Genomic DNA, 8,391 nt, shown 5'->3' on the forward strand with positions numbered 1-8,391 from the left:
AGAGAGAAAGTCACCCCTGTTATTTTTCGCATCTGAATGTAATTCAGTCAAAAACTCCTAAGAAAACTGACAGACTCCCTTGGAACCTGTTGTTTTCTTGAAGCTTTTCGACAAATTCCTCTCGGGCTTTATGAGAATAATGTAGCATTTGGGGGCAAAGATGCAGCCCAGGAGCCCAGCACCAGAGGCCAAGATGGAGAAGACCTCCACGGCCACCATCACCAAAACAAACAAGCCACTCAAGAAATGGGCACGGGAAATGGGCAAATATTCACAAAGGAACAAGTCCAAATGGCAAACAAACATATGAAAAAATGCTCCAGTTCCCTGGCAATAAGGGAAATCCAAATTAAAACATCGATGAGGTACCACCTAACACCAGTAAGATTGGCCCACATAAACAAGAACACCAACGACGCTTGCTGGCGAGGATGCGGGGAAAAGGGAACCCTACTCCACTGCTGGTGGAGCTGCAAATTGGTACAGCCTTTATGGAAATCAGTCTGGAGACACTCAAACAACTCAAAATCTGCATACCATATGACCCAGCAATAGCACTCCTAGGAATATATCCAAAACACCTGTTTTACGACAAACCAACATGCATCCCTATGTTCATAGCAGCACAATCAGTAATTTCAAAAACATGGAGGCAACCAAAATGCCCATCAGCAGAAGATTGGATAAGAAAGCTTTGGTTCATCTACTCCATGGAATACTACTCAGCTATTAAAAAAAACAAAATGCAGTTCTTTGTGGCTAAATGGGCCCAACTGGAAACTATAATGCTAAGGGAAATGAGTGAATCCCAAAAGGTTAGATACCACATGTTTGCCTTGATTTAACTTGTAATTTTTGTTTGGTTGTTTGTTATTTTTTTTTAATGATTTATTTTTATTTTTTTTTTCATTGGAAAGGCGGATATACAGCGAGGAGAGACAGAGAGGAAGATCTTCCGTCCGATGATTCACTCCCCAAGTGAGCGCAATGGGCCGATACTATGCCGATCCGAAGCCAGGAGCCTCTTCTGGGTCTCCCACGCGGGTGCAGGGTCCCAAAGCTTTGTGCAGTCCTCGACTGCTTTCCCAGGCCACAGGCAGGGAGCTGGAAGGGAAGCGGGGCTGCCGGGATTAGAACCGGCGCCCATATGGGATCCCGGGCGTGCAAGGCGAGGACCTTGAACCACTTGCGCCACCGTGCCGGGCCCTGTTGGTTATTTTTTGAACCTGTCATTGATACTGTCTCAACCCAGATATTTCGAAGAATGGAATTTGCATTATTTTTAACATATTGTTTACCCAATCCTATGTCAATTAATTCCATAATGTTGTATATTGATACTGAGGTTTTGTTGGGGCTTTTAACTGACTGGAACTTTACTCTGTTAGCTCTGCCTTCAGACCAGAGAAGGACTCCCCAAGAGGCCACTGAACTTATCTGGACAATAAGACGCTGGAGTTTATGCTAGGTATATGCTTGCAATGAAGGAATCTCAACTGAACTTGAACTGTGGTTATACAGCAAGGTGGAGGATTCCACTATGGGGGGAGGGGCATGGAAGGGGTAGGGAGAATCCCCAGTGCCTATAAAACTGTACCACATAATACAATGTTAATAACAATAAAAAAAGAAAAATAATGAATAAATTAATTAAAATCTTTTAAAAAAAATGTCAGAGGGACTTGGAAGGAGTTGAAAAGATTTCCCACCAGAATATATATTCCACTCACCTGTGGGATTTTGTAGAGTTCCAAAATTGTGCCAATCCCAGCAGAGAACAGTGCGCTTGTTCCACCAAGGACAACAACTGACTTACTCCGTGTCTGGCACCTGTAGTTGGGAGTCAAGCTATGGTCCCCTGTCAGCCAGTACAGGGCATTCAACAGTGTGTACTGTTCACTGGCCAAGACATTGTACAACTGGAAACCCAAGGACTTATTTGGGAGCAGGTGGTGGTCTCTATTGATCTCCTGGATGGCAAAGTAAAAGGCCAGCACATATTGGTAGTTCTTCCACAGCCACCTAAGCAGAGGGGCAGTAACACAGAGGAGTATCAGACCATGGAATTCAGTGCATCCACACACCAATGCTATTGAGCAACAATAGATATGATCAGGTGCTATTCTACGATAGCTCAGCTATGGTCCATGGGGAGTAGCCCTTGGATTCCTCTGCTCATGCCCCCTCACAAGCAATATTGGATGACCTAGATATGCCCCAATTTAGGCACACAGAGAGGAAAAGGCTCTTCAGTTATCCCTGATTTCAGGAATATTTAAATGCCTTCCTGCTCCTCACTTATTCCAATATTTGGGATTATTTTTTTTTCTCTTAAATAGATTCACCAATACCATCTTTCTGAGCCCTGTCTGAAAGTTCTACCGAGAAACATCAACTCCACGGAAGCAACTGGTTAAGTTATATTTGACTGACTAATCAACATTTGACTTAAGATGTCTAATTGTGAGAACACACGCAGCTTTCACTTTACTTTCATTGACTGCGTTCCACCTGCAGTGAGTTCCGTATTATCAGTTTGCATTCTGTTCCTGAACCTTCTCTATATGTTTCTGTCCAGCATAGGCAGTAAGATCAAGTTTAACAATAGCTCTCAAGGGCTCCATGTCTGAGTAGAAGTTTTGTTCTCTCAGAATATGTGTCTTTGCTCTTACTCCTATGAATTTTCTCTTGTTTCTGTATTTCATGTGTGATCTGAATATTAGTCTAATTCATACCTCTTGAGAAAGTATTGGCATTATTTTATGCAATCGCATGTTGGTTGGTTTGCATTGAACTGTATGTTGGAATGCTGGAGGTAGCAAGCTGTCATTTCAGTTCTTGCTAATTTCAAGAAATATTTGATATACTTTTTTCAATGGTAGCGTTTTATTTTTAGGGTTTTGCTCAAGCTTCTCACTATTTTCTGTGAAGTATCCTTAGATACAAAGCATGAAATTTCATCATACTACCTTAAAATAGTCAAATTTTATTGCTTCTGCATATATACTTGAACCAGAATTTTTTCAGGTTCAAATAGAGTGGTTACTTGTTGCACATGAAGAAAATTTAACACACAAAAAATCAGCTACTGCGGTCTTTGATACTTTTACTTATTTGAATCTCAAATCAATGTCATTAAATGAAAATTTCCTTATTTTTCATCAGCTTTTCCTCCCTGGTTTTAATTTCTCCTATAAAGGGCATTTGATTTCTTTGCTGAGTTACTACGGCACTTGTTATGAGCTTAATTTTGTTAGCACATCATTAACTCTCATGAGAAGTAGAAATGCAGGTTCAGCATCACTGGCAAATGAAGGCACAAGGCACTTCAGCGAAGGTCTTTGTTGATTGGTCAAGTGTCCAACATAAACATCAGTCAATTACCATGATGGGAGAGAATTTCCAAACTTACCATGAAACCCATGACCTTGAAACCAATCCAGATGATAAGGAATGATCTTCATTACATTTGACTTAGTAACCTTGATGATACTATTTAACAACACATGATAACAAATATCGTCTAGAAGGGTGCAATTTAATGCAAACACGCTGTGCGAAAATATTAGCCCATTTTACAAAACAAGTGTGCCACACACATGTGTGTTAATTTGAAGATTTTTAAAAATCAGATGACCGTGAATCTAGAGCACAATGTATAGGTGGAGCAAGATGTACAGTATCTCTGCTGCTGATTTTCTCGCCAAATATTTAAGCCATAGACGATAGCATGGTAAACATTTCACCAAGAAGACTGTAAAATACCCACTCATAATACTGCCATCATTTAACAAGTATCCACAAGCCCAGCTGTAGATCTAGATGTTAAATTAGTGAGAGAAAAGTTGCTACAAGCCACACCAGGGATAACACATGGTGAAGGGACAGGTGCCAGTGACAGAAGATCCCACAGCATATGAACCAGTTTAGATGAAGTGTCCTGACAGGCAGAATGGTACAGAGACACAAGGTGGATTGGTGGTGTCCTGGGCATGAGGGAAGGATGGAGGAATGGGGACACGCTGAAAACAGGAATGAGGATTGTGTCAGTGATGGGAATGCTGCAGGTTGACCAGAAAGTGTTTGTCAACAATACCGAAAGCTTTCCAAAAGAGAACACCTCAGGACCCAACAATATCCTCCAATAATTCCAACCAGTAAAATACAAATAAGCACATTATCATTAAAATATTCCACAGAGTTGTGCAAACTGAGTGACACTTGAAGTGTCCAATATTGGGTGAAGAGGTGTGGGTTATGCATTTAGAATGACATGAAGTGGTCATGGATACAATAACATGAAGTGTATCAGGTGTAGGGAAATGCATCCATAATGTAGTAATTAGGATGGATGTTTAACTAGAGATAGAATCGGTCGATTGTGGCCACAGAGCACTTTCCCAGGTCTTGGTATAGTAAGTTCAAGCATGTGACAACAAGTGCAGATACTGGCTGACCCTTCTTGGCCACAAAAATGGAGGACAGACATTTGCCAAACGTAGGTTGCAAGGCAGAATGCTAAGTACCGTTTCCAGGTTTATGTCCTTATTGCCTCAACAAAGCAGTCCTCAATTCTTTCCCTTTCAAAAGTATTACTGAGCCAAGCTTCCCTTTTCAATCAGAATCAGGTGCCCATAAGGCTTCTGTTGAGAAAGACTCAAATATTGATCTTTGTGTGTGGCAGGTTGCATTGAGGGTGGTGGATCTCAGACACAAAAGGCTAATCTTTCATCACACTCTTTAGTAGTGATTCCCCAGACTGAATAACTAAATCTAACACCAATCTCATGTCAGATCACCATGGCATGTGTCCTGCCTTTCATGGGAGAGGTTGAGAGTAGAGATCTGTTTGCCTCACTCATTTCAGAAATTTCAAGTGTTAACGACTCAAAACAATGGGTTCAATATGAAATATTTCCTCTCTCCTCTGTTACACTCTCTTTCTCTTGCTCTTTCATTGCTGTGCATTTTTGTAATATCAGTATATATTGTTTGGAATTCTGAAAAGCAACTAGCCATATATAGACAAAAGCACACACACACACAAACACAGAGAGAGAGAGACACACACACACCTTTGGCTTACCTGTCTGCTTCCACTTTATATTCTGGCTGCATTAGGAAAGACAGATGGATCCTGGCTGCTTCTGGTTTCATGTAGTAAAGTGGGAAAAATGCACCCAGTATCAGGTCACCATCAGTGTTGATACTGGGGTCCATTACCTTAGAACAGTTCTGGCGAGGGATGTCTTGTGCACTGTACAAAGGCTTCAGGAGCAAGTAAAGAAACATGGCAAGCAAAGGCATATTATGGCAAGCAAAGTGGGGTTCAAGCCACAAGCACCGGCTGATGCCAGGAGAATTTGGAGCTTTCTTGTGCAGTGTACTGGCTCAGTTTTTTTCAAGTAGGCTAAACCTCCATGTAGGTCACCACACTCCACAGTATTGCTGCACGTCTTCAACTGATAGTGTATGCAGGTTGGCTGAGCCACACAGGGACAGAAAACCAGAGCGAGACACTTCAGAGGGTATCCCTTCACTGAGGACATAGCCTCTTGTCCCTGCTATTAGACCACTCTGGCTTCTGTATCTTGGCATTGCTTCCCCACTGTCTCTTCCAGGAACTCAGGGGATCAACCTACCCTGAGGCTGTGCACCTGCCACTGTCCAGGTGAGGAAAAACATCTCTGGGAAAACAAACAAACAAACAAACAAAAAAAAACACACCTGCTTTGGACTCTTCTTCCTCCCCTCATGCACGCACTGGAATGGCAACCCTGTAAACTTTTTACACAGGTGCCAGAGAATGTTACATTCAGTTTGAGAAGCTTGGAAGTTGTAGAGAATTAGTGTTGAAATTAAACACACACAGTCCGTCTTATTATTTCACATGTTGCTTTCTCAAGGTCATGGATTAAAAATATAGGAGCACCCCTCCAATCAATGCAGAGTGATGTAAATTCCACAGTGACCGGATGTAAACTTGTTGCAATGGTCACTGTGGAAGGGTGCTTGAACAAGCTTTTCCACAAAAGCCTGGTTGCCACCTTATGGAGGACAATCCTAGCACTTCAGCCACTTCAGTCCTACAGGCCATGGGTCCACAAGTGCATAATCGCACGGGTAGTTTTCAAAAGTGTAATAAAAGTTCAGCTTTATTGGGTCAAAATATGCAAATCTATGCAATAAATTGTTGGAAATTCACCTGTGCTGATGAAATATATCTTCAAATATCTGGTAAGGCCAATGTGATAATCAGGTATATACAGAAACTACACTGCTCTACATCTACATGTTATTATTAGCTCAAGGGAAAATTTAAAAATACATAACATGTGTCTGCTTGCTGTATCTATGTTTCAACTCTTCTATGAGAATGAAATTTTGGGACTGAGTATGGTAGCCTAGTGGCTTAAGTCCTTGCTTGCACATGCAGGGATCTCAAATGAGCACTGGTTCATGTCCCGGCAGCCCCACTTGTCATCCATTTCCCTGCTTGTGGCCCGGGAAAGCAGTTGAATATGGCCTCAAGTGTTAGCAACCTGCACCTAGGTGGGAGACCCAGAAAAAGCCCCTGGCTCCTGGCTTCAGCTCAGCTCAGCTCCAGCTATTGCAGCCACGTAGGGAGTGAGACAGCAGATGGAAGATCTGCCTCCCTGTCTCTCATTCTATCAGTGTATCTGTATTTCCAACAAAAATAAGTAAATCTTTTTCGAAAAGCCTGTACTTTTGATACTAAAAGTATCAGTGTTTAGTCAAATTTCAATTTCTGATTATACGTTATACATGGAGTTGCTACATCTTGTTTTCTGGGCCACGTGCGGATTATACAGGAGTTGCTTGATACTTAATTGCTTTAGGAAATGTTATTTAAGTCTTCAGGAATTTGAAAATTTAACATTTCCAGAATTCATAATCATGTTTTTGGAACCATGCCAATTTCAATTTTTTTTTCCTAAGGATTGAGTATAAGAACATAACATCTATCAAGTATAACTTTGTAAAGAAAATAGATATTAGAGCATGAAGCAAATAACCTGAGCTCCTTCTTCCATATACCCATTTGCCATTGCCTAGACTTCACATGATTTCTTCAACTAATTTAACTAATATCTACTGCTGTCCTTAATTCCATGAAGAAGCTAAATAAGTGCTTGTGCTAAGACTTAAAAAGTGAAGGAGAGGGTTGGCTGTAGGATCTGTGGTCATGAGGGTTGGAAAGTGTATGGCGTTTGCTTACAGGGTGTGGAAATGTGTTCAGTCCACATAGAAGACATTCTTATCCAAGTATGTGAGAAAACTGTACCAAATCAGGATGTGCGGAACAGAGAGATTTTTCACATCAATCAAAACAGCATCCTGTCTCCAAGTGCAACCCTGAAAGCAAAGGTAAAACCAAAATGTTATATATTAACAGATGATCATACAGTTATGGAACCAGTGCCCTGTAGACATGGACAATCCACTCACTGATATAAACATGTTCTAGAAGGGCTTGACAGGAGCCCTTGAATTAGATGCTTTAGGCCAATGTATTGCCCCACAGAGGAACATTTCTATGAGGAGGCAGGTGGCTGTGTTGGGAAGACCAATGAAGAGGAAGGAGGACAGAAAGCAGAGGAGCAATAAAATGTCAATTAAATATGTGAAATGGCATATGTTATTTGGGCTAAACTTTTAACTGCGGCCTAACTCAGTTCTTATAGATGGTGCTCATGCAAGAATACAAGCTCCAGTTACCAGCATAGAATGCACATGTGACCCAGAAGACAAGGTATTCATCGCATTCTATTAATTACTGTAATCAGAAAATTGAAACTTTGCATTTGCTCACACTGATCCTTACGATGTCAAATGAAAATTATATTGTCACGTAAGCGTCCAGGAAGAAACAGAGCGAACCCGTGTGATTTTTTTTTAAATTTCCTTGAGTTGATAATTGCATTTAGATGTAGAACTGTGTGGATTCCACATGTACATGTCTATTACTATGGGCTTAGCACATAGTATAAGGTATATTTAGTCAAGACAGGTGAATTTTGAACAGTTTATTGCATGGATTTATACATCTTGACCCAATAAAACTGAACTTTCATTTCACTTTTTAAACTCTGAAAACTACCCCTAGGGACAGGCACTTGTGTGACCCACAGAAAAATCCAAGTGGCAAATCCATGCCTGTTGGGCTGAATGGCTAGGATTCTCCTCCATCAGGTGGCAACCAGGCTTGTGTGGAAAAGCTTGCTCAGAGCTCCTGCCACACTAACCCCTGCAGTTACTTCACACCCAGTCAGTGAGGGAGTTTACATCGCCCCCCATTGATTGGAGGGCTGCCCCTGCCATGATAGACACTTGATCTTCTTGACAAAGAATCATATACAATATTGAAAC

Source organism: Ochotona curzoniae, unplaced genomic scaffold (genome assembly GCF_017591425.1).
Source record: "Ochotona curzoniae isolate NIBS_2020 unplaced genomic scaffold, NIBS_Ocur_1.0 contig_576, whole genome shotgun sequence".
In the NCBI taxonomy this organism is placed as follows: Eukaryota; Metazoa; Chordata; class Mammalia; order Lagomorpha; family Ochotonidae; genus Ochotona; species Ochotona curzoniae.